Raw genomic sequence first — 27,879 nt, 5'->3', positions numbered from 1 at the left:
TTAACCAGGTTCCAGGAAAGTCAAGGAAGAGTTGATGGCAGGTGCTGGAATGTGGATGAAGGAAGTGATACCCTGGAGTTTGGCTGAGTGCTCCCAGCTCTCCTTCTCAGCCCCTCTAGGCTTTTGCAAAAGGGAGGATAAGGTTGAAAGCCTGACCCACTGACAGACTTTACTAGAATACTTAGCATTTTACTGACTAGCAACAGCAATTTTTAGATTTGTAGGAATGTGCTTCCATTTCTCCAAAAATTTCCACCCACTTCTTAGCCACAGGCTTGTTTTGATAGTCCAGCTGTTGTCAATCAGGTCCTGTGTATCTATAGATTCATCCTGAAGGCTGTCCTTGTCTACAGCATGCATCATTTGTAAACACTCTGAAGCACGCTGGATGCTGTCATATATTAGACATTTTCTCAGAGCAAACGGTTTTAAGGCACAGAGATAATTTGAACTGGTGAAATATAAGTTAGAGTCCAAATAAGTTACAGTTTCAGTAAAGAAATTAAGGAAGTCCTGTTTAGGAGTTCCTGCTGTGGCTCAGCGGTAAGGAACCCAACTGATATCCATGAGGACGCTGGATGGATCCCTGGCCTCGCTCGGTGGGTTAAGATTTGGCATTGAGATGAGCTGTGGTGTAGGTCACAGACGTCACTGGGATCTGGCTTGGCTGTGGCATAGGCCAGCAGCTGCAGCTCTGATTCCACCCCTAGCCTGGGAACTTCCATATGCTGCTAGTGTGGCCCTCGAAAGAAAAAAAAAAAAGTCTCAATATCACATTTAAGCAAATCACAACCTTTTTTTTTTTATCATTGTTGCATATAAGACGGGCAGGGCATCGAATAGGTAAGATCTTTTCATTTTCTTTAGTAAGAAATTAGCAGACAGTGGCATCTGCCCTATCCGATGAATATGCAGATAGATGAGCTAAGTCTAGTTTGTATCTGGACAAATATCAACAACCTTTGTTGTATGATTTCAGCGGAACGGAAAAAAAAAAAAAATCTGCGGGAGAAGAGGACAGACCTTTCACAAGGCCCAGGGGCGGGGCGGGGCGGGGGGAGAAGGCGGAGCCACCCTCCCCAAGCGAATGTTCATTGGCTGAGCCCGCCTGACACTCAGCCGTGCTCTGGCGTCCCATTGGCTCCTACCTCGCGCTGAATCCGGGGAAATTTGGCCTCTGAGGAGGCTAAGGGGCGCCACGGAGGGTCGTCCGCCAGCTGATGCGGCAGCCTTCTCCAGTCTCAGGCTTCGCGGAAGTGAAAACAAGCCAAGAACAAAACCCGTACAAATCCCCAAGTCCAAACAGCTCCAGTCACATTCAAGAAAAGCAAAGGTAAATGCGAAAAGTAAAATTCAGTCATTTTCCCTGTCAGAGGCAAAGCAAGCAACTGAATTTCAAGGGGGGTGAATTCAAGAAAAGATAAGATGGAAATCTAAGTTCAATTTTAGGATATTTATACCAATTTCTAGTTCGACATTGATAAGCGAAAGTTGTCTAAGAAACAAGTATTCGTTTTTGTTTGCCTTTCCTACGAAAGGCAGCAGGGGGCGCCAGACGCTGTAGTTTCCTTCTGGCAGGAGAGGCGTTTTAAACTTTGTCACTTTATTGTCAAAAGAGCAAATAGTTTGCTCTTAGAACAGGGCGGTGGTCTGCGCAAAAGAATGTACCACAAAGGTAACGATTTCTCCATTGCAGCCTGTTGACTAAGAGATACGGTTTCCTGAAGTATTGTGGGGGGGGGGGAGGTCAATTGCAGGACGTAAGGGGGAATTTTGAGGTGGGCTGTGAAAGACGCAGGCAGTGGAGAGCAAACAGGGTACCACTGACTTCCTGTCCCAGGCCTGCCAGCTAGACTCATTGCAAACTTTTGCCAAGAACACTGGACTTTTCCTTGCCAAAACCAGGACTGTGGGGTTTCCTGGGATTTGGGACTTTCCTATAAACAATAATGATAACAGCTAACTTTTGGAGTTCCCTAGTGGCTCAGCGGGTTGGGGATCAGACATGTTCACTGCTGTGTCACAGGTTCCATCCCTGGCCTGGGAACTTCAGCCTGCCGCAGAGACAGCCAAAAACCAAAAAGCGAGACCGACATTGAATGAGTACTGTGGGCCAGCCACTTTCTAGCATTTAATTTTCCCAATAACCCCCTGAGGTAGATAATGTGTCACCCCCATTTTACAGAGAGGGAAACTAAGGCAACTTGCCAAAGGTTATACAAACAGCTGAGAAGTGTCAGATCCAAGCTTAAGAAGAGTGTGCATGCAGGCTTTGCACACAGTTTTTTTTTCTCCTTTTTCTGCCTGCCGGTCCCATGGCATGTGGAAATTCCCGGGCCAGGGATTTAATCCGGACAGTATCTGCAACCTAAGCCACAGCCACAGCAAGGCCAGATCCTTAACCCACTTTGCCTGGCCGGGGCTTGAGCCAGTGCCACCACACAAAGACAAGCCAAATCATTAAACCATTGTGCCACCACAGCAGGAACTCCACAGATTTTATTAATACAGGAAAGCACATGACAGATTGACTGGCACATAGGATATACTCTGAAGTATTTGCTATTATTATTAAAAGAGTGGTCCTTGCTCTCCAAGAGTTTATAGTCTACTTTAGGGAGTTCCCTGGTAGTGACAGGTTTGACGTTCTCACTGCTGTGGCCCAGGTTCAGTCCCTGGTATGGGAACTTCCGCATACCTTGGGCACAGCCAAACAATACAAAAAGATAAAATCTAACTTAAAAGGCTGGTAAGATTCATAAGGCCAGAGAGGTGCCTATTGGATGGGTGACTGGGACAGAGAATAGATGCGTGGAAATGATCGTAGGAGGGAACAGCTATGAAACACAGAGGTCACGTCTGGGTCGCAGTTTGCTCAGTGTGGCACCTGCTTAAATGAGTACCTGCATGTCCTCATTAGAAGGTGGCCTCAGATCCTGAATGGCTTGAGCTAATCCCTATATTCTTTGTGTTTGATTATCACTTGGCTGTATGTGTTTAATTTAAAATGTCAATTTTTTTGTTAGTCATGAAAATTGTCTTAAGGAGTGGCATGCTGTCTACTCTTTTAGCTTGAAGAAGCACTTATTAATTTTTTCAAAGAAAGCATTTGTTAATTTCACAAATCTGTTAGATGTTGTATGGTCAGACCGCTCAAGATGGCTGTTCTCTTGCTCTCTTTATGTCTGTCTCCTCAACTAGGCGCTGTTTCACACACATAATTATCCAGTTTTCTTAATTATAGGGTTTAATTAGTCCCTGATAACTGACCCCACCTGGTGTCAACTCCCCCCTCTAAACGGTAGCCTCCTTCTGCCACAAGTATCAAAGACCGTTGCCATGTCCTATCTGCCGTACACGGTGGGGTGTCACTCCAGGACCTTTTGTAAGATTCCTTCTGTCTGGTAAACCATTGACATCTCTGTCACTGTCTCCGGGCTCTTTCTTTGGTCTCAAGGCTGGACAACTACAAGGCTGCAGCCTGACAGATGTCTTGACATGGAGTAGGAGTCTGAGTTAGAATAGGACTCTGGGGAGTTCCAGTCGTGGCTCAGTGGTAACGAAACTAACATCCATGAGGACGCAGGTTTGATCCCTGGCCTCGCTCAGTAGGTTAAGGATCCGGCATTGCCGAGCTGTGGTGTAGGTCGAAGATGTGGCTCAGATCCTACATTGCTGTGGCTGTGGTATAGGCTGGCAGCTGCAGCTCTGATTTGACCCCTAGCCTGGGAACTTCCATATGCCTCAAGTGCGGCCCTCAAAAAAAAAAAGAAGAAGAAGAAGAAGAGTATTCTGGGAGTTCGTATGGACCGAGGGGCTGGAAAGGGTTATTATCTTGAAAGCTGAAGTCTCAGGGGGAGCCGGCAGGCAAGGAGTCAGAGGAACCACATTGTGGGCAGCAGGAATGGCCTGCACCCTTGGGCGGAGAAAGGGCTCCATGCCTTGTAGGAGGGCATTTGGTTGGGGCTAGAGAGTTGTGAATTAGAAGCAGGATAAACTGGGTCAGCAACAAGTTGTGTTCACAAAGAGTGAGTGTGATTTTCTGCCCCTGAGTCTTTTTTTTTTTTTTTTTTGTCATTGCACTCACAATATATGGAGGTTCCCAGGCTAGGGGTCTAATCGGAGCTACAGCTGCTGGCCTACACCACAGCTACAGCAACACAGTTTCTGAGCTGTGTCTGCGACCTACACCACAGCGCATGGCAATGCCGGATCCTTAACCCACGGATCAAGGCCAGGGATCGAACCTGAAACCTCACAGTTCCTAGTCGGATTTGTTTCCGCTGCACTACGACAGGAACTCCTGAGTCTATTTAAATTGTCTGGACTGTGCAGCCTCCAGATGTTGCCCCTTGGAAACTTTCCATCAGGGGTTGAGAGGTAATCTTTGTGTGCATCTTGCTTCCCACTGGTTGTCCTTAACTGATGCTCTGCATTGAGTTAACGCTCTGCGTCTGTGCAGGCTTCAGTCCCGGAGCACTTCTGTTTTGGATGAGATGACTCTTGAGCCTTCCATTTTGCTTAGCCGTAAAAAAAAAAAAAAAAAAAAAAAAAAATGGTAAAATGGATTTCCATCCGTTCATTAGCATACTGATCCAACTATATCTTACCCAAAAGAAATTTCTTGGAATGAAAAATAAGAACAAGTGTTAAAGATAGCTCAGTCTTTCCTCTTCCGTGGGTCTCCATGGAGCCTCTACTATACTTGCGATATTGGCGTGTAAAAATCAGACAGATGTGAGAAAGAGGACCTGATGCGCAGAGTTAATCCATGAGTCCTCTTCAGATCTCTTTGAGGAAAGAACCCTTAATGCAATAAAAATGGCATCTTTGAGGAAAAGCAGATTATCTTGTCTGATAAGGCTGCCTTTTTCTCATTATGTTAATGTTGCTCTGATAATCCATTTTAAAGTGTTTTTAATTTAAAAGAAAAAATCCCAAGAGAAGGCTTAGGCCGAAAAACAGGGCGTGATAATGCTTGGAAAGTGCAGTGGAGGAACTACCTGAAAATCCACATGACAGCACAGAGGTTCTCACTGTAAAGGTGAAATTGGGTCCAAATTTAGTGAAAAGAAAGATTCAGCCCCTTTCTCCTTTCTTCTTATAATTCAGTCTAAGCGGTAATTGATAGAGCATGTTTAAATTTCCAACAAATTTCTTGGAAAGAAGGGCAGTGACTATTAAAGTGTCTAAAATTCAAACTAGGTGTGGGTAGAATGTTAATTTAAAATCAGAACCAGGAGTTCCCGTCGTGGCGCAGTGGTTAACGAATCCGACTAGGAACCATGAGGTTGCGGGTTTGATCCCTGCCCTTGCTCAGTGGGTTGACGATCCAGCGTTGCCGTGAGCTGTGGTGTAGGTTGCAGGCGCGGCTTGGATCCAGCGTTGTTGTGGCTCTGGCGTAGGCCGGCAGCTACAGCTCCAATTCGACTCCTAGCCTGGGAACCTCCATATGCCGCGGGAGCGGCCCAATAAATAGCAAAAAGACAAAAAAATAAATAAATTTAAAAAAAAATCAGAACCATGCACCTGTCTGTAATACCTTGGGCAGGTTCTGGAACACGTGACAGCATTTGTGTAACTCACCTTTTCAGACTGGATTTAATCAAGATTATTGTGATGAAGATGATAGGAAGAAATTGAATTTTTTTTTTTTTTTTTGTCTTTTTGCCTTTTCTAGGGCATGAATATGGAGGTTCCCAGGCTATGGGTCCAATCGGAGCTATAGCCGCTGGCCTACACTAGAGACACAGCAACGTGGGATCTGAGCCGCGTCTACAACCTACACCGGATCCTTAACCCACTGAGCAAGGCCAGGGATCGAACCCGCAATCTCATGGTTCCTAGTCAGATTCATTAACCACTGAGCCATGATGGGAACTCCAGAAATTGAATTATTTTTGAAATAAATTTTCTTTAAAAATTGATAAATTATTCCAGTTATCAAAGTGGTTAATATTGGTGGCTTTTAGGCTGGAGTTTTCTTTTTTCTTTCTTTTTTTTTTTTTTTAAGGCCAAACCCGCAGCATGTGGACGTTCCTAGGCTAGGGGTCGGATCGGAGCTGTAGCTGCTGGCCTGCACCACAGCCACAACCCTAGCCAGCACCACAGCTCACAGCAACACTGGATCCTTAACCCACAGAACGTGGCCAGGAATCAAACCTGTGTCCTCATGAATACTAGTCACATTTCCATTGAGCCACAATGGGAACTCTTGGAGTTTTCAATTAGGATAGCTTCTAGGCCAGGAGCCTGCCAGATGAATAAGAAAGGGTCAGGGCTTCTCCCCCAAACTGACTGGGGCTGTGGCCAAAATGTAACAGGATATGCCTTTGGTTCATGCCCTCTTGCAAAAATGTCTCTACAGGCAGAACTTTAGGAAAACTTTTTTCCATTCTTCTTCTTAAATTGTCCCCTTGGAGGCTTCTGAGATGCTTAATTCAGTGGTCCCCAAATTTGCTGCCCATTGGAATCATCTAGGCATGTTTAAAAGCTAAGTTCTGGCTCCCATCTCCCGATATTGTAATTTACCAGGTATGAGCTGCAGCTCAGGCATGGGGAGTGGTTTTGTTTGTCCTTTTTTTTTCTTTTCTTTTTTTGCCAAACCCACAACCTACAGAGGTCCTTGGGCCAGGGATGAAACCCATACCACAGCAGCAACCCGAGCTGTTGCAGTGATAGTGCCAGGTTCTTAACCTGCTATACCACAAGGAAACTCCATCATTAATCTTTTTATATTGAGAAGATTATAGATTTACACATGGTTTTAAGAAATGATAGATTCCAAAAAATAAATAAATAATAGATTCCTTAAATTCTTTACCCAGGGCCACCCCCAGTCTTCCAGAACTTAATACAACATCACAACCATCTTATGGATATCTCTACAAGCAAGGTTTGCCACATTTCCATCACCACTGGGATCTTTCCCTCTTTTTGGCCTTTTATAACCCCACCACCCTCCCTGCCCACTCCAACCCCCTCGTTAATCTCTTGGGAACCACTAATCTTGTCTCCATTTCTATAGTTTTGTCATTTCAAGGGGTAATCATACAGTGTGTAACCTTTGAGGATTCGCTTTTTCCACTCAGCATAATTCTCTGGAGATTTAGCCAGGCTGTTGCAGGTGTCAGTATTTGGTTCCTTTTTATTGCTGAGTGGTGCTTCCTCATATGGATGTACCACAGGTTGTTTAACCATCTGGATTGTTTTCAGGTTTTGACTATTATGAAACTGCTATACACATTAATGTGCATATTTTTATGTGACCACATATTATCATTTCTCTGGGGTAAATGCCCAGGAGTAGATTTGCTGGGCCAAGGTTAGTACATATATAGTTCTTAAAGAAAATGCTGAACTGTTTCCAGAGTGGCTGTATTATTTTTACATTCCTGACAGCAGTGTAGGAGTGATTCTCTTCCTCTGCATCCTTGCCATCCTTTGGTGTTGTCATCACTCTTTTATGTTTTAGGGCAGTGATAGCACATTGGGGTGTTTTGGTTTTTGGTTTGTTTGTTTGTTTTCTTTTTCAGGCCACACCTGCGGCATATGGAGGTTCACAGGCTAGGGGTCCAATTGGAGCTGCAGCTGCTGGCCACAGTCACAGCCACAGCCACAGCAACTCAGGATCCAAGCCGAGTCTGCAACCTACACCACAGCTCACGGCAACACGAGATCCTTAACACATTGATCGAGGCCAGGGATTGAACCCATATCTTCGTTAACCGCTAAACCACGAAGGGAACTCCAGCACACTTTGGTTTTCACCTGCACATCTCTGGTGGCTAATGATGTTGAACACCTTTCCCTGTGCTTATTTGCCACCATTTGGTGAAATGTCTATTCATGTCTTTTTCCCATTTTCTAGTTTGAATATTTATTTTTTACTGTTTTTGAAAGTCCTCTGTATATTCTAGATGCTAGATACCTTTGTCACATTTGTGGTTAGCACATGTTTTCTCCGTCTTGTAACTTGTCTTTTCATGTTTTTCAGGAGAGTTTTTCCACAGAGCAAAAGTTTTAAATTTTGATGCAGTCCGGTTTGTCATTTTTTTTAATGGATTGTGCTTGACATTATTCAAGGACCATCCAGTATCATGCGCTAAACAGACATTGCATCAAAGAAGATAGAGTCCCACATTACAGAAAGCTTTCATGTTCAAAGACTTCCATCGAAAATCTTCCCTCTGTTTTGTTGTTTAGATGTGTTGACTTTTAAAAGATGTTTGTGGTTTTAGAGAAACCCCATGGACATAGAGATGGACTTAAAACTTACAAAGATGTGAATTGCAAGACTACTGTTGCTTACTATAGACAAGCTTCTGTTAAAGAGCTATTTACTCCTGGGCACATGGAGTTGGTGCTCATTTCTGCACTGTCACACACAGGGCATACAACCTCACCAATAAATCGTTCATTGTATAAAGAAAAAAAGGAACTGTTGTCATGTGGGAGGAGGTCAGGAAAAGGCTCATATGTCCCCAATGGAATTGCAACTCATTCATTTGAATGGAATCACTACTCATTCATTTGAAAAATAAAATAGGGAGACTTAAGCACAGTCCACGGGGATTATAAATTATGGGCAGTCTGTTCCCTTGTTTAGAATATTTGGGGAAGAAGAACTTTTGTATAGTCAGAGCAGTGAGTTTCCAGTTACTGAATATTTTCAAGCAGACTCTGGACCACCATGTAGCAGGGGTGTTGGAGAGGCAAGCCAGGCACTTTAAGGTATACGAGATGTATTTTGAGAGCCTATCCAGTCCTGGTGTCTCTGGCATCATGACCTTTGTCCAAGGTAAAATACAGAACTGTCCTGGGAAGAAGAACATAGGTAGGACTGATCCCAAGAAATTAAGAAAGAGCACCAGGAAGGAGCCAGATAAAGGAAGGAGGTCCTTGTCTAGACTAAGTTGGATTTATGGAGTTGGAAATGCCATTGAAGGGAGGCTGTTTTGCTCTTGATAAAGAGTTGGGGAAACTGTATTAGATGTGCTAGACAGTGATGCACTATGAAATCGCAGTGACTTACCACGAGCAAAGTTTATTGCTTCCTTGTGCAAAGTCCTTCATGGATGTTTCTGGTAGCGCATCCTCCCCCATGGGAATGACTCCGTGACTCAGGTTCCATCCATCTGGTTGCATGTCCCTTCAACTCATGGCCTCTAAGGCCCACAGGAAGGGGGAAGGGAGTGCAGGAAATATACCCGCCTACTTTAGACGTCCCATCCCTGATTATTTCATGCATCACTTCCACTCACATCCATTAGGCAGAATGGATCCCACAGCCAGTCTAGTTTCTGGGAGGACCACCCAGATAGTTATACACCTGTAGCTTGTGCCACAAGAAGCCAAGACTTAGAGGGGTGCCAAGATTTCATTATGACCACTGTGTTATTATGACCAGAACCAAGATTAGATTCTCGATAGGATGAACTATAGGGTTAAATATGGTGTGTGGTGAAGCCTTCTACAGCTGAGTCCAGATCCTTTTCTGCCCCTTCCCCCTTGGCAGCCAGAACTTCTATGAAACATCTGTTTATAACTCCCTATGCTCACTTCACTTTATATCTCTGTTCCTGCTGCTCCTGCTGCCCCTGCTTAGGTGTGAATTCCTTCTACTTCTTCACCTATCTCCTCTTTGCCTACTTATTCCTTCAGACTCAGCATCTGTGCTTCCAGGAAGCTGGTCTTAATCCCCTGATGCCCTGCTCTCCAGATGGGTTAGATATCCTTCTGTGCCTCTGCATCCTGTCCACCTCTAACATCACAGGTGCTGAAGGTTATGTCACCATCCGTTTATGACTCTGTTTCCTTCACTAGATTGTGGACTTCTTGTAAGCAAAAGACATCATTCAGACACTCAAACATTAATACAGCAAATCTGACTTTTTGTAAGCAGTTTATGAATTTTAACAATTATAAACTTGTATATATAAATTGTAAAATTGTATATACTTACTAGAATTGAGACTTTCTTGATTCTTTGTATGCTAATTTTGGGTTTTTTGTTCGCTTGTTTTTTTGTTTTGTTTTGTTTTTTAGGGCTGCACCTGTGGCATATGGAAGTTCCCAGGCTAGGGGTCAAATTGGAGCTACAGCTGCTGGCCTATGCAACAGCCGTAGCAGCCTGGGATCCGAGCCACATCTGCGACCTACACCACACACCACAGCTCATGGCAACGCCGGATCCCCACCCCACTGAGCAAGGCCGGGGACTGAACCCACATCCTCATGAATACTAGTCAGATTCATTTCTGCTGCTCCACAACAGGAACTCTTGGTATGCTAATTTTGGATTGTACTCTGGACATTTTGAAATTATAAGACTCTGAGTCTTGTTTGAATTCTATAAAATGACGGCATTTCTGCTTTAGCAGGCTATCAACCTAGTTGGTTTTAGGCAGACCAGCTTTCTGTAGGTGGGTTCTATCTTCAAAGCCTTTGCAGTACTCGTCAGATCCAGCTGATGTGTATGCCACCTAGTGGCCAGTCTGTGGGCCCTGATCTCTCCTGTGGTTCATTTTTTTCTGATCCACTCTGCATGGTCAGCTTAGAAATAAGCCCAGATTCTTAAACAACTTGAGCAGCACTCCCAGCTGCCTCTTCTCTGAGGTCTTCTGAGATCTCCCTGGTACTTTCTGGTTCCCTGAAATGCCCTTTTTGGACCCTCATCTGCTGTGTATTTCCCATAACTATACCTGTGTCTGGGGCAGTGGGGGTCACTGAGATAGATTCCCACCCCCAATTTTGGGGAAGCGTGTGTGGGTTTTTTTTTTTTTTTTTTTTTTTTTTGCCTTTTCTAGGGCTGCTCTGGCGCATATGGAGGTTCCCAGGCTAGGGGTCTAACGGGAGCTGTAGCCACCGGCCTAAGCCAGAGCAACGGAGGATCGAGCGGCGTCTGCGACCTACACCACAGCTCACGGCAATGCTGGATCCTTAACTCACTGAGCAAGGCTAGGGATCGAACCCGCAACCTCATGGTTCCTAGTCAGATTCGTTAACCACTGCGCCACGACGGGAACTCCGTGTGTGGATTTTAAGATCAGTGATTCCATACATGCAACAAGAGGGAATGAAAAGGTTTATTATTTGTATTCTGAACAGTCAAGGAGGGCTCCCAAGCTGGTCTGAAAATGGCTTGAGAGAGCCAGGGAAGGAGGCTGGCTTGGTGCTTGTGATGCAGGGGTCAGGCTGGAGTAGGAGTTCCTGCATGCGGCCTGGAGCTCCATGGTTTGAACTGCCTGCCAGTTACAAAGGAGTATCTGAGCTTTCTATCAGTTTTACCCAGATGTGGGGCAGAAAGGGAGGAAGGAGTATTGAGGCTTGAGAGCTATGAGGGATCAAATAGCAAAAAAGAGAATCAAATCCTTTGTTACAAGGAGCAAATGGCAAGAGGACAGAGAAAAAGCAACAAACATTTGTATTTTCTTGGGTGAGTTCTGTCAGAAAGGAAGAATCCTCTTCCTCAGAGTTTTTAGGTACCTGTGGGCCAGCTCAGGCTGGGTGGAGTGAGAGAGTAAGGAAAAGAAAAAAAAGGAAAAAGAAAAATGGGGTTATTTCCCCCATTCTCTGAATGTCGGGAGACCCCTTTCCCACTCCTCCTGTCAGAACTTAAAGGGCTTCTTCTAGAGCCTTTGTTTTCCATCCTTGCCAAGGCTCATCTCTGGGTCTGGGGTCCTTGAGTCCAAGCCAGGAGATACCAGGAAGAAAAGTGTCAGACTCACCACCAGTCTAATGGTACTTCAAATTGTGGTCTTTTCTCCAGTCTGCCTCCTACCATTGACTTTTCATGGTAAATCCCTGTTCTGTGTATTCTCTCCAGCTTTTATAGCTGCATTCGCTGGAGACACATGGTTACCCACCCCATCTTACATAGAACCAGAAGCTATCTCATTTCATTTTGTTCATCCTGGGCCTAGCACAGGGCCTGACACATGGAAGGGACTTAGCATATGTTGACTGAGTGAAACAAGTTTCTGATAACCATTCTATGATCAATTCTTTTCTTCTCTTCTTGGGAAAGTGAGGCATACAGAACAGATCTAGCCTAAGTTTATAACAAGTTTTTTTTCTTGTTGAATCTTTAAATCAGATAAGTATTTCAAAAACCAAAGTTGCTATATCTCTGGGAAGGGTTTGGATTGCATAGATATCAATGAAATTACTTTTTTTTTTTCTTTTTTGGCCATGCCTGCAACATGAAGAAATTCCAGGGCCAGGGATCAGACTTGTGCCACAGCAGTTACAATGCTGGATCCTTAACTAGCTGAGCTACCAGGGAACTCCTCAGTGAACTTTTTCTTAAACTCTCTTACCTGTTCTAAGATTAAAAGAAAATAAAACAGAACTGACAAAGTACTTCCTTTAGTTGCAAGTGTTTATAGACTAGTTACCACCCAGACAGGCTGAGCCGTAGGTTTAAAAGAAATTCTGTGGAGCTCTGTTGCCCATTCATCCGTATGCATATAAATTATTGGATTCTTTTACAATCTGAGTGCCAGAAACACCCCCAAGTACTTGAATAGCCAGCTCTTTTATTGCTGCCTCTTTAATCCTAGGCTGCTGTGACCCTTGCCGGCAACAGAACTTAGCCAGCAAGTCCAACATGAAATTGACCAGGGCTCATCTTTTCTGTTTTTGAAGTTGGCTTTGACAGGGACCACATGAGTCAATGGGACCTCTGTGCGTGGATGGGATTCCCAGGAGAGTCAGGAAGGAACGGATGATTCGTTAGATAAAACAGCCCAGAGAGAGTCTGCTTGCCTTTTAAATTCGTGTCCGTGTGAGAAATTTTGAAAACTGATGCTGCTGAAGACAAAATTCCCATCATGAGCTAAACAGGATCCCTGACAGAGAGGAAACCCAAGCTTCTGAGAAGCAGGATCCAGTTCTCTTTACATGGAGGCCACATCGGTGGAGAATGGCACCCAGCCAACTAGGGTGCACACTCTTTCAAATGAATCGGAGGCTCGGCCCCCTTCTGAAGAATCTTTTTTCACTCTGATTCCATAAGAACAAATCAGTTATCTGCTCTGAGTGATCGAATGCCATTTCTCTCTGAGTCTGCTTTTCTCTGCTCCCTTTTTGTTCTATCTAGCTGCTTTGGCTTTTTGAATGGCTTTTTCTGTCCTGGTTTATCACAGGGATGAATTGCATCCATATCAGGAGTTCTCTCTTATGGCAGGCTTGGCACCAAACGGAGAAGTTAAAACCCTCCCTCCCTAAGTCAAATCCAGTTCCAGGGGGCACCAAAGAGCCATCCATGCACTTTGGATGCAGTGGTTTTGGTTTTATCTCCGTTTTGTATTATTTGCTGCAACCTGGAACATACTTGACTATGCGAGAATTTTTATCGACATAGGACTGGTATGGCCACAGAATCTACTCCCTGGGATTTCCTATCGTGGCACAGTGGTTAACGAATCTGACTAGGAACCATGAGCTCCTTGCTCAGAGGGTTGAGGATCTGGCGTTGCCTTGAGCTGTGGTGTAGGTTGCAGACGCAGCTCGGGTCCTGCGTTGCTGTGGCTGTGTCGTAGGCCAGCGGCTATAGGTCCAATCTGACCTCTAGCCTGGGAGCCTCCATATGCCCTGGGAGCAGTCTTAGAAAAGACAAAAGACAAAAAAAAAAAAAAAAAAAAGAATCTACTCCCTGTCCCCCTACTGCAATCCCCCAACCCGGTCCTCTGGATTTGCTGCCAGTTAGTCCCATGTGACTCGAGGAGGGCTCCTGTGGGGGACTTCCGTCCTCTAAAGTCCCCCGGCCCCCTTAGGGGGAGCTCCCTGCTGCCATGTCTTTCCGGTTGCTCCCTGGGAATGTTTGTGTCTTTCATCTATATCTGGATCTGGCACATGGGAGGAGAGGGTAACTATGTCAGGGATTTTTCTTCCTTTATTTCCCCTCTCCTCCTGAATGCACGTATGGCAGATTAGAACCATAACTACGTCTTCACCACAAGTATTGTGAGTCCCTGCCCTGTGAAAACGGCACAAAGTGAAGCATATTTGTTGCAGAAAAATGAGAAGAGATGAAAAGAAACATCCCCACATTCTTTTCAATAAAACAATCGGGCTGAGGTCCCTTCCCTCCCTCTAGTCTTTCTGACTCAGCTCCTGCTCAATTTCATCAAGTTCTGGTCTTGCCTGGCATCAGGATGGTGCCCTCACAACCGTCATTTTTATTCCTCAACCACTTTAGTGAAGTTGCTTTTTAAGGAAAGGCTTTTTAGGGCCACACCTACAGCATATGGAGGTTCCCAGGTGAGGGATCCAGTTGGAGCTATAGCTGCCGGCCTACACCACAGCCACAGCAACTCAGGATCCAAGCCCCATCTGCCACCTACACCACACCTCACAGCAATGCTGATTCCTTAACCCACTGAGTAAGGCCAGGGATACTAGTCGGGTTCGTTAACTATTGAGCCACAACAAGAACTCACCCAGAATTCATATTTTTAAAAGGTCTTCCAGTTACACAAGCATCAGCAGATCCTAGCCCTCCCGGACTCCAAGCTGTGGTTCTGTATCTGAGTCACAACTAGGTCCACCTGTGGGACAGCAGGGGCTGCTCTGCCACCATCTAGGCTGCGCCACAAACTCTGGTCTGCATCCCTGCTGGGGAGGAACAGGCAGCCTAATGTCTAGGACTAGGGCAGCAGGCAGTGCCATGTGGAAGTTTGATGTCAGCCGGCCAGGTGCTGTCAGAGTTGTATTCTAAAATCTAAACGTGATCCTCAAAGTGGGGTCCCACCCAGACCTGCAACATCAGCAGCACTTCGGAACTCTAGAAATTCACATTCTCTTCAGGCCCACTGAAGCTGACTCCAGGGTTGGGGCCAGCAGTGAGTTTTAACAAGCTCCCCAGTGATTCTAATGCACTATGAAGTTTGAGAACCACTGCTTTCAATGTGTGCTCTGGATTCTTCAGGATTCTTCGGTAGGTTTTTATTTACAACCTCATTAAAATGACTGTGGCACCCAGTTCAGAGAATTTTAAGATGGTTCGGCAACTCCAAATATGTCCTCAAACCTCATATTACACTATAGGGGATTCCTGCGTTAGAAATTTATCCCTTCAGGTTTTTATTTTATTTTATTTAAACTATTCTCTTTTAAAAGGTAAAGATTTGGGGAGTTCCCCTTGTGGCTCCGTGGTTAGTGACTCCAACTAGGAACCATGAGGTTGGGATTTGATCCCTGGCCTTGCTCAGTGGGTTAAGGATCTGGTGTTGCCGTGAGCTGTGGTATAGGTTGCAGACATGGCTCAGATCTGGCATTGCTGTGGCTCTGGCGTAGGCCGGCAGCTACAACTCTGATTAGACCCCTAGCCTGGGAACCTCCATATGCCAAGGGTGTGGCCCTAAAAAGACAAAAGGACAATACATACGTACATACATATATACATACATACATAAAAGGTAAATATTCTGCTTAGTAAATTCACATAAAAGCGTCCGTGATACCTGTCATGTTCTGCTTACTGTGGCTAGGAGGGGAGAGGAAGACATCACGAAATAAGGAAATAGCTGAACCAAGATAAGTATTGCCTGGAGATGGCAATTTTGCTTAGGGCTGGCATTTCCAGAGCTTATGAAGTCACTAGAGTAAAAGCATTTATTTGAACTGTGCCCAATAGCTTAATTTAAAAATAAAATAAGGATGGGAGTTCCCACTGTGGCTCAGTGGTGATGAACCCGACTAGGATCCATGAAGATGTGGGTTCGCTCCCTGGCCTCGCTCAGTGGGTTTTAAGAATCCAGCATTGCCGTGAGCTGTGGTGTAGGTCAAAGATGAGGCTTGGATCCTGCCGTTGCTGTGGCTGTGGCATAGGCTCTGATTCGACCCCTACCCTGGGAACTTCCATTGGCTGCACATGTGGCCCTAAAAAGCTGAATGAATAAATAAATAAATAAATAAATAAATAAATAAATAAATAAATAAATAAAATAAGAGAATGGAAGCGTGAGTTCACGGGGATTTATGGTGGGCGAGACCTCAGTTCATGTGCTGGCACCAACTAGCTAAAATCTTAGCTAAGTTACTTAAACTTTGTGTCTGTAGAATGTGGTGATATAATCCAAGACATTGTTCAATTAGAATTTGGTTGCAAGTGACAGAAAGTCCAACTCAAACTGGTTTATGACAGAAAAAGGTAATCTATTGGCTTTTGTAAATAAAAAGTCTAGAGATAGTTCTGACTTTAAAAACAGCTTGATCAGAGTTCAGAAGAGGCCACGAGAATGCAGTGGGTCTTCATTTCACTCTCTGCTGCTCCGTGTGTTGGCTTCATCTCCAGCCTATGCAAGTTGGCGAGATGGAGATGGCAGCCTCAGCTCCCGCCAACATGTCAGGGTTCAAATTTGGATCAAGGGCAAACCCCAGAGCCCAGACCAACCCCCCAAAGGAGACTGATTGGCTCTGATTTGCATCCCTTGAGTTATATGCTTAGCCCTGAGCCGGTCTCTGACCACAGGGGAAACTGATGCTCTGGATCAAATGCCAAGTCTGTGTCCTACCCTGTCCCTGGAGCGGGGGTGGTGAGAGGTACTGCCCATGCCACAGAAACCACAGGGGATGGAGGTTGGGAGGGGTGGCTCCCCACAAAACATGGGAGGGGAGGTTGTTACTGGAAACGGAGTGAATGGAGAGGGGCTGGCCCGGAAACCGCACATGTCCACCACAAGGATCTTGGTTCCCACATCTGTCACTCTGTGAGGTCCTCCCATGGCCCAGAGCGGGGGCCATGTTCACCAGACTGCCCTGTAAACGGAGCATGGCTTGGCCTTGGGGAGGAAGGGGTCCTGCTTCTATTCAGGATGACTAAACACATCCCCTTCCAAGCCCCGATGGAAAGGCTGTCCCTGATAGAAAGGCAAACCTGTCCGGCTTCTTGTTCTCGTGAGAACACACGCAGCCCTGTCCACACCGCTCCTGCTGGCCTCTCCTGCCTGCTCACCGCCATCTCCCCATCTGCCATCCTCTGTCCCCTGGGCTCTTCCTTGGCACGTCCATCTCTTTCTTTCTCCCTTCATCTCTGATCACCTGTGTTTCCTGTCTGTTCTTCTCTGCTGCCTCTCTGTTTCTCTCTCCACATTGCTGATTGGATGCCTCTGTCTGTCTCTTTCTTCTTGCTCTCTCCAAGCCTCTGTCTCTGCTTCCACTTCTCTCTTGCTGGGATTCTGCCTATCTCTGTCTGACTCATTCTTTCTTATATTGTCTGTTCTTCTCTATCTCTATTTAAGTACCTGCCTGTTTCATTCTTTGTATCTACTTCCCTTTCTCATCTGCCTTCATCTCCGATTTTTCTTTTTTTTCTGAAATAGACAATTCTTACTGCTCTGGACGAAAGCAGGTCATGCTCACTCCGCATGTTTCTTAGCCAACGGGCAAACGGTTTGTAAGAATGGAGGAAAGACCTCAAAGGGGAGGAAATAGATAGAGGAAAATAAAGCATTGATGGGATACCTGAGGCATAGCACTGCCAGTAAGGGGTTTTTTGAGCCAAAAAATACACAGCATGGGCACATGTACAAACTCGCATATTCAAGTCATAATCCACCTTCAAGCAAGCACTGACCTTCTCCATCACAATTACAGTTGGATTTGGTTGACTTTTTTTAATTTTTTATTTACTTTTTCCTAACTGAATAGCAGCTCTCTGGGTCTATAGGCAGTCTGGATTTCTGTAACTGATATCCAGTCTCAGCAACAAATGACCTGACTGCTATAGGACACCTTCGTGTCCACCCTGTGGACAGCTTAGCCCCAGGTTTCCTGGTAGTGGTCACCCAGGTCCTGCTCCTCAGTGACTGACTATATCTCCAGTGCTCCACTCAGCAGGGAGCCTTTCTTACTGTTGAGCTGCAATCTCCAATTCCATAGGAGACATGGCTGGGTTTTGAAAAATAGAATGTTTTTGAAACATTAGAAGGAAATATCTATCCAACAGGTGTGGCACCCAGATTTTACTTCCTTATGCATATAAAACTTTGCTTCATATAGCTTCCTTGAGGACAACCCTAATCTTCAACGAAATGAGTTAGTCTTCACTTAATCATGTCTGCATTTTCAAGGGCTATGCATTGGCTTCTGCCATCAGTATGCTTTTTAGGGCCACACATAGCATATGGAAGTTCCCAGGCTAGAAGTCAAATCGGAGCTACAGCCGCTGGCCTATGCCACAGCCACAGCAAACCAGGATCAGAGCCTCATCTGCAACCCACACCACAGCTCACAGCAATGCCGGATCCCTGGCCTCACTCAGTGGGTCCGGGATACTAGTGGGATTCATTTCCACTGCTCCACAATGGGAATTCCCACTAGTGCATCTTGTAGCTACTTGATATAAATGACAAAAAGAGTGTAAGGTCATAGGATCTTTTCTCTCTCCAACTTGAACACTTAGCTGCTCTCTTATGGTAAACAAATTAACCTTTGTGAGTTCCAATTTCCATGTTAGTAAAATGAAGGATAACAGGTGCCCAGCCCAGAGCCTGGTACTTAGTAGATGCTGATAAATGTGTTCATTAATATAGGAGAATGATGTTCTGCTTTGGCTGCCCGTGAGAATCAATGAGAAGCTTTTTTTTTTTTTTTTGCTTTTTTGTTTTTGGTGTTTTTAAGGCCGCACCCACAGCATGTGGAGATTCCCAGACTAGGGATCAAATTAAAGCTGTAGCTGCCAGCCTACATCACAGCTACAGCCACATGGGATCCAAGCCATGTCTGCAACCTATACCACAGCTCCAAACATCACTAGATCCTTAACCTACAGAGCAAGGCCAGGGATCAAACCTGCATTCTCATAGATGCTAGTCAGATTCGTTTCTGCTGAGCCATGATGGGAACTCTGAGAAGCTTTTTAAAACCTGAAGCCCAGGAGTTCCTGTCGTGGCAAAGTGGTTAACGAATCTGACCAAAAACCATGAGGTTGTGGGTTCGATCCCTGGCCTTGCTCGGTGGGTTAAGGATCCGGTGTTGCCATGAGCTGTGGTGTAGGTTGCAGATGCGGCTCGGATTTGGCATTGCTGTGGCTGCGGTATAGGCCAGTGGCTACAGCTCCAATTCGACCCCTAGCCTGGGAACCTCCATATGCCACAGAAGCGGCCCAAGAAATGGCACAAAAAAAAAAACCAAAAAACAAACAAACAAACAAACAAAAAAACCTGAAGCCCAGGCTGTAGATTAGACCAATTTTTTTTTTTTTCTCCTTTTTAGGGCTGCAACCTTGGCCTATGGAGGTTCCCAGGCTAGGGGTTGAATAGGAGCTATAGCTGCCAGCCTACAGCACAGCCACAGAAACACAGGATCTGAGCTGAATCTGTGACCTACATCACAGCTCACGGCAATGCTGGATCCTTAACCCGCTGAGCCAGAGATCGAACCCGCAACTTCATGGTTCCTAGCTGGATTTGTTTCCGCTGCACCATGATGGGAACTCCCCAGATTAGACCAATTATGTAAGAATTTCTGGGTCTGAGACCTGGCAGCAAATATTTTTTAAAATCCTGGTGCTCATTCCTCTCCAGGTGATTTCAATGTACAGCCAAGCCTGACAACTACAGATATAAGAGGTGGTTTACATTAGCTGGGTGCCTTATGTGTTTAATAAAGGGTCAGGAGTTCACATCATGGCTCCATGGTTAAAGAACCTGACTAGTATCCATGAGGACTTGGGTTTAATCCCTGGCCTCGATTAGTGGATTAAGGATCCTGTATTGCCATTAGCTGTGGTATAGGTCATAGACGTGGCTCAGACCTCACATTGCTGTGGCTGTTGTGTAGGCCAGCAGCTACAGCTCCAATTCAACCCCTTGCCTGGGAATCTCCATATGCCGTGGGTGTGGCCCTAAAAATACAAAAAAAAGGGGGGGGAGTAAAATGCCCCCTTTTAAAAAGTGTGCTTTCAGACTCCAGTCCTCATGAATGAAATGTCTCCAATGTCTGAAGATCGCCTGTTCCTTAGGGTCATCTGAAACAAAAAATGACCTATCAGAGTTCTTTATTTGGTCAAGGGAAAGTACATGTTAAACATTTAGTTCAACAACACGCAATGAATATTTTCCAGGTACTGAGAATTGTGCTAAACCAAAAGTCTCTATCTTCAGAAAATCATCTGTAACTGAAAAAGACACACCGCAAGTAAAAAGCAATACTTCATGAAACAAAACCAAACCAAGCAAAAACTTCCTTTCCTTGAAAGTCGATGCCTTTAAGCACACACCCTGCCAAGTTAATTTTCTGCTGAATATTATTTCTCCTGCTGCCTGTAATGAGGGGCCTGAGAAGAGGAACAGGAAGTTTGCACTCATGTGGGAGGTTTGCTGGAAAATTGTGTGCTAAGGAAATCATTTCAGTGGTCAACATTGCTAACAAAAGTGCATTGAGCTTCCCCCCCCCCAAAAAAAAAAATTGAACAAGTTTTGTACTTAGTGGTACCCAGCGATTTTAATCTAAAAAATTGTGTGTACATTTATGAATTTCTTCCTCATTTTGATGACACTGTTGTCACACTCTGGAAATGAGATGTGTTTCTGTTTTTCTTTGTTCTTTGCTCTGCATTGGTTGTTCCCAGTCTGGAAAAGAGATGTAATCTTCAGAAAGGAAATAGATTAAGGGGGCTCCATTTCAAGAGAGTCCATCAGAAGCTCCACTTGTATCTTCTTTACTCTGAAGCCTTTTCTGTGCGTCTCATGTCTGCTTCCTACATCTCCACCTTTCGCCTCCCACTCTGGATCCCCAGGATCACATTAGGGCTTGTTTTCCGCTGGCCGCTCAACTAATACTACTCTCTAAAGAATTCAAACTGGCATCTGGTATTCATGGACTATCTAATGGGAAAAGATTTGGAACCAGGAGGCCAGAGTTTAAGGCCTTGTTTTATTCCTTACCATGTATACGACACCAAGCAAACACAACAGTCTCTTTGAGCCGCTGTTTCCTTGTTTATAAAATGAGTGATACCAACATTAATTGTTGTAAAAATTTAGTCAACCACAGGCTTATTTGTATATGTGGTACAAATGTCCTGGGCTATTTTGTAACACCCTGAACTGGCTTGATTTTTTCCTTTGGAAATATTTCACCTTTAATATGAAAAATCTATAAATGACTTAAATGAACCAACTGAATTTTTTCATTATCCTGCAAACGACCCCTGCCCCCCCAGCTCACACCTTAGTGCAGTCCAGCCCCTTTGGAATAGGTAACCCTAAATGCACCAGGAAGAAAGATTTCAAAATGTGTTGCCTTATTCTTTTTTCTTTTCCCAGGTAATTTATTACAGAGATCCAGCTGGGCTTTGGAGTGAAATCTGGTGGCTCTGCAGAGGGTGACAAAGGCAGAAATGGAGCTGTCTTTAAACAAAACAGAAGGAAGGGCAGAGAGACCTCTATATGCCTGCCCTCCCTGCCACACACTGGGAGCATCGCTCAGGGTCTGGGAGTCAACTCAGCAGCCTCTGCTGACGTGTCCCCACCACCAGCTCATGGGGAAGCTGGCCTCCCACACAGCAGCTTAGTCCCAGATCAGCGGTTCCCAGTGAGCGGTAAAAAAACAAAAAACAGCAAGAAATGGCTTTCCAAGTCCTCTTTCATGGAGACGAACAGAAATGGCAAAGACTATTTTCATCATTACTGCTGTAAAACGTTCTGATGTTCTAGGGAGATAAAAGGTAAGGATCGTCCAGCCCTCCCACCTCTATCTACCCTGATCCACCCATAGCCACCCCACCTGTAAAACTGTTCCACCTGGTCTTTATAAATTCCCCAAAGGTCCAGATTTCAAACTAACTATCTCTGAAATATGGAGGAAGGTTGTTCTTCTCTCTTGTCCTCTGCTAAGAAGTTCAGGGAAGGTGCTAATATTTACTGAGCTCCTGGCCGATGTCAAGGCATTTTCTCAGTATTTAATGTTCATGATGGCACTTTAAGGTACGTATTCTTATGCCTATTGATGGGGAGACTGTGCATCAGAAAGATTAAGAAATTTATTCAAGATCACATTGCAAATAATTGATGGGAGTTCTCTTGTGGCTCAGCCGGTTAAGGACCCAGTGTTGTCACCACAGCAGCAGCTTGGGACACTGCTGTGGCATGGGTTCAGTCCCTGGCCAGGGAAACTCCAAATGCCATGGGCGTGGCCAAAAAACAATTGGTAAAAACAGCGTCTTAACCCCATCCACCTCGTTCCTTCCATTAATTGATCTTCCAAAACATGATTGGAGAGAAAGTATGGCATAAATTACCACTGTAGTTCTTCAGTTGGTTAAACAGAAAAAATATTGAGCTTATTTTCAAATCAATCAATCAATCAATCTTGGTTGTTTCCTCCCAAAGGCAATATTGACTTGTTTAAAAGAAAACCTTAAAAATGAAGCTCTGTTGATATTTGAAAATGACCATATTTTTTCTATATGTGTCATTGAAACCCTTGAGAAGGCTAGAAAATTCTACCACTTCACAAACCCTCGGACCTGACAAGGGGGGGAAAGCCTTTTTTACAAAGTCAAGACACAGTCATTCTTGGCTCATGAGCGTGTGGGGATCAGTTGAAACATGTCTGAAAGCAATTTATTGCCAGTATAGAAGTTAGCAAATCATTACTCAGATATGATGAAGTACTCATAAAAGTATACTTTCTGGTGTTTTATATGCCTAAAATTTACATTAACAAAAAGATTTATTATGTTTCTTTTACATTTTCCAATTTTTATTGAAGTATAGTTCATTTGCAGTGAAACGACAGATCTTCAGCACACAGTTCTGAGTTTTAGCAGTCATGTACATCTGTGTAACCCACACCCCATCATGCTACAGAATACTTCCACACACCCCCACATACCCCTCAGGCCCTATCTCTGTCAACCCCTGCCCACCCTACCCCTCCATAGACAACCACTCTCCTGATTTCTTCTGATGTAGATGGGTTTTGCCTTTGTTAGAAGTTCATATAAATGGAATTGGTGTGTATCTATTTGTATCTTCCATTCAGTGTAACAATATTGAGGCCCATCCATGTGTTGTGGGTATCAGATTTTCTGTGTGATTTTCTGTTCTTTTTTTATGGCTGAGTAGTATTCCTTTGTATGGAAGGATCCATTTTGTTTATTCGTTCTCCTGCTGATGGACACTTGAGTTGCTTCTAGTTTGTGGCTATTCTAGTTGTTGAAGCCAAGGCTGGGAAAAGAAAAAAGAACTAGGTAAAATATTTTGAAATCTGATTTTCTTCCTGGAACATTCTATTTTAGGAAGAAAACTGCTATGAACATTTATGCACAAGTCTTTTCCATGTCCAGTGTTTTCATTTCTCCTGGGCAAATACCTAGACGTGTGTTTGCTGGGTCAGAGGGTAGGTGCATGTTTAACTTTACCAGAAACTGCCAGACCGATTTTCGAAGTGGTTGTACAGTTTTCATTCCCCTCATGACATGTGAGGTTCTCTTGCTCTACATCGTTGCATCCTTGGCAGTTATCCCAAATCTCCTCTGACTTCTTTCTTTTCTTTCCCTTTTTTGTTTTTTTGTTTTTGTTTTTGTTTTTTAGGGCCACACCTGAGGCATATGGAGGTTCCCAGGCTAGGGGTCAAATTGGAGCTGCAGTTGCCAGCCTACACCACAGCCACAGCAACTCGGGATCTGAGCCACATCTGTGACCTACACCACAGCTCACGACAACACCGGATCCTTAACCCACTGAGCAAGGCCAAGGATAGAACCTTCCTCCTCATGGATGCTAGTTAGATTCATTAACCACTGAGCCTCTGACTTTCATTAGCATTTGCATTTTCTTGATAACTAAGGATGGGTTTTTATGTGCTTACTGGTATATCCTCCTTTCTGAAGTGCCTGTTCCAGTCTTTTGCCCACTTTGTTTTTTAACTAAGATCACGTAATCACAACACCCAGCGATAACCATCATTAACATTTTGGTCTTTTTTTTCCCCTAAGTATTTACTAATTTGCAAATGTCTTCTTTACAAAATTGAATCTGTATTATATAAACTGTTCTGTAACCTATTTTTTTCATTTGTGATTGGTCATGAACATTTTTTTTTCTGTCCGTAAATACACTTCTTTGTCATCATTTCTTTTTCCATGAATAGTCATTGTGAAACTGACAGCACTAACGGCCTGAACCCAGCCAGAACACAGATTGGGACTTGAACCCACGATTTTAAATTCGAGTTACCCTGTACCTGAACTCACCAAGGCTCAGTTTCTTTATGCCTCCGTGCAGAAGGAATTCAGCGAGAGACAAAGTGATAGGCAAGGAACAGATTTATTAGGATAGGATACTTGTAAGAGATGCAAGCGGGAAGGCAAGGAAGCTCTGCCCCAGGATGCTGTGGGCCACAGTTTTATCATCCAAGAGTCATGGGGTTGGAAAGGCCTGCCTCTTCCTTTCTGGGAGTAGTAGCTCCTCCTTAGTATCAGGTAAGGTGTGTATTCAAATCAGCTGACAGGAAGTCTTCAAACTCTTGCCCTTGGTCTGAATCCGAATGCAGGCCTTATCCCATCCCCCACCCAATGACCTGAGGCGATTCTTGCACCTCCACTAGTTAAGCAGGCCTGCCTTTTCTTAATGGTCTTCTTAAACTTACAGTGTTCTTCCAACATCTCCTAGGTTTCCCTCTTTATCAATAATCCCCTATTGAGACTTCTGCAACCACCTGTAGCAACTCTATCCCTATCAATTGCAGTTTCATTCACAGTAATAGCCCAGACAGGATACACTCCAAATGCCTTTCACTTGGTGGATGGATAAACAAAAGGCAGCTTATATCTGTACAGTGGAAGACTACTCAGCAATAAAAAGGAATGGACTACAGATAAATGTGTCATACATGCAGAACCATTATGCTGAGTGAAAAAAAGCTAGACCCCAAAGTGTAAATGCAAACTAAGGTGAAAATGCAAAAATAGTGACAAAAAAAAAAAACTTGGGCCTGAGAGATGGATTGCCAAGAGAGAAAATAAAATCTTTGAGGAGAAAATATTCTATATATTGATTGGAGTTATATTTTCACTGGTATATGCATCCATCAGAACTCGTCAGGTTATACCTTTAAAATGAATGCACACTGAGGCAAATTATAGCTCAATAAATTGATTTCCACAAAAAGCATTGTTAAGGAAATGCAATATAGGATACAGGCACTGAAAGAAGCAAAGCAAGCATGGCAACACAAAGAAAAGAGAGGAATTAAGTAGTGAGAAGCCAGGAAGTATAGGAAGTTGAGATAAGAAAGTAGAGTTTTTCTTTCAGAAAAAAAAAAAAAATTTTTTTTTAAGTTGAATTAGGGCTCTTAGTTAAACCTCATTGAAGTTTAAGCCAATAGGGTGACTTATTCCTCATAGCATACAAAAAAAAAAGGGGGGGGGATTGGACAATTGGAGCCTGAGACTCAAGGCTGTCCATTTTGATCCTTTGGCTAGAGCCAGCAAGCAGGCTTTTCTAGGGTATGTGTGTGTATGTGTGTGTGTGAGAGAGAGATGTGTTGCAATTAATTTTTTTCCTACATAGATAGCCAGTTGTTTTAGCACCATTCGATGGAAACATTTTCTCTCCTTATTGAACTTCTTTGGTTGTCTAAGATTTTCTATAAATATGATAGTGTCACTGCAAAGATACTTTTACTCCTTTCTTTGCAGTTTTATGCCTTTTGTTTCTTTTTCTTGTCTTATTACACTGTTGGAGACCTCTACTAGGAGGGATGAAAGTGGACATATTTGTCCTGATCTTAATCTTAGGGGAAGAGTTCCCAACGTGGCTCAGCGGTTAACGAATCCGACTAGTATCCATGAGGATGCTGGTTCGATCCCTGGCCTTGCTTGGTGGGTTAAGGATCTGGCACTGCCATGAGCTGTGGTGTAGGTCACAGATGCAGCTCGGATCATGCATTGCTGTTCCTACATCTATAGAGATGATCACATGATTTTTCTTTTTTATTCTGTAAATTGTAGCAATTTGTATTCAAATGTTAAACTAACATTGGGTTCCTGGAATAAACATCATTTGATCATGATAATTATTATTTTTCTCTGTTCCTGGGCTCAATTTGCTAAAATTTTGTTAAGGACTTTTATATCGATGTTCTTTTTTTTTTTTCCTTTTCTTCTTTGGCCACCCCATGGCATATGAAGTTCTTGGGCCAGGGATCAGATCCGAGTCTCAGTTGCAACCTAAGCCATAGCTGTGGCACCACTAGATCCTTAACCCACTTTTCTGGGCCGGGGATCAAACCTATGTCCCAACACTCCCAAGATGCCTCCAATCCCATTGCACCACAAGGTGAACGCCCATATCTGTGTTCTTGATAATATTGGTCAGCAGTTTGGGGGGGGGTGTTTTAATGTCTTTTGGTTTTGATATGAGTAACTCTGGTCGCATAAAACAAGTTTGTAAATGTTTCCTCCATTTCCCTTCTATTTTCTAAAAAGCGTTGTGTAGGATTAGTATTATTTCCTCTTTAAATATTTGAGATAATTCATCGATGAAATTTTTGTATGTATATGTAAAACCCCTTGTTTGTTTCCCTTCTTTCAGGAGTTAAAGCCCTCTCTGACTGTTGTCCAGCGTCTATTTTATGTACTTTACCTAGTTTTGTGGTTGTTTATAGTGAGAGGGCTGTGTGGTGCCAGTTGCTCCATCATGGCTAGGGCAAAAGTATCTGGTAATAAGCTTGTTTAAGTTTATGTTATTATTAGAGTAATTCTAAATTCAGTAGATTCAGTATTATCTTGGTATTGAACCCATCTCAGTAGATTGTCCTAATTGCATTTCTACCGGGTCTACCCCCAAATTAAATATGAATGTAATTAGTATAATTCAATGTACAATTTCATTGTAATGACTAGTACAATGAAAGGCAGCTTAGACTCGATAATTAACGTTGCTTTTACTCATTTCAACATTGATATGCTTTCTTGTATGGAATACAAAGTAGCAGCGTTATAGGTAGGGTTACTGTGTGTAACTCTGATATGCTTCAGGACAGTGTTTGCATTCCATCTATTATGCTTACTGATAGGAGAAAAGTTTGACAGCCATTATTTCTGAAACATCTTATATGTTTCAGAAAGGTTATTGATTAAATGTGCTAAACCATTTTAATAAAAAAAAAAAAAGCATGTATAATTCTGGTATGTTTGCCGAAATGAGATGTTTCCCTGTAGGATGTAAAAGACCTTTGCTATCACAACTCCTGGGTGGCTTTGCCCCTGCTGATTTTCATCATGGGATTGGACAATGTAGAAAACAAATCATTTTCCAAAATGATACATAATATCTAGGTCAAGTGGATTTGTTAGGCTCATATCTCGCTCCATAAGGAACCATGCTGGAAACCCAGTACTTTGCTTATAAGGCCGAGTCTGGGCCTAAATCTACTTTCTTAGACAATCAAATTACTTCACCTTCCTTTGTGGAATTAAGTGGGAGTATTAAATAATAAAATAAAAATTAAAACCTACTGGGCAGATGTGATTTTTGCTTTCACTTAGAGTAGGTAAAATAGTTTTAGCCTATGCTCCCTTAAAGCACTCCACCCTTTGAAGAGCCCCAAGACCCAAAGTCTGCATCCCACTTCTGGGCCCAAAGGGAGGAATCATCAGAGCTGGGGGTTACCATGGCTATCCCAGTGTGAACTTTAAGCTGGAATAGATTATAAAACAAAACCAAACCCTGGCGTTACAGGTTGTTATGGTGACACATGCTATGTAAAGGTAATGTTACATCCTATGAAAAATCTTCAATAATATTGCAACATGAAGAACATGTACGAACACTCTAACTGGGGAAACTTTTTTAAAAAAAAGCTATAGTGGAAAAAATAAAAATCATGATAAAAATAAATAAATAAAAAACACATTATAAT

General features: G+C 43.7%; 1 long non-coding RNA gene across 3 annotated transcripts in view; it reads left to right on the top strand.

Moving 5' to 3' along the window:
* The window catches only part of LOC110261540, an 82,610-nt gene continuing 55,890 nt past the window's right edge, over positions 1,160-27,879 (top strand). For all 3 annotated transcript variants that reach the window (XR_002345759.1, XR_002345760.1, XR_002345762.1), the window contains exons 1-2: positions 1,160-1,333; positions 21,276-21,676. This is a non-coding gene — a long non-coding RNA (uncharacterized LOC110261540). The remainder of the gene's footprint in view (positions 1,334-21,275; positions 21,677-27,879) is intronic.

This window comes from Sus scrofa, chromosome 7 (genome assembly GCF_000003025.6).
Source record: "Sus scrofa isolate TJ Tabasco breed Duroc chromosome 7, Sscrofa11.1, whole genome shotgun sequence".
Lineage (NCBI taxonomy): Eukaryota > Metazoa > Chordata > Mammalia > Artiodactyla > Suidae > Sus > Sus scrofa.
Note: the sequence above shows the minus strand (reverse complement) of the source record. Positions and strands in the feature narration are given on the sequence as shown.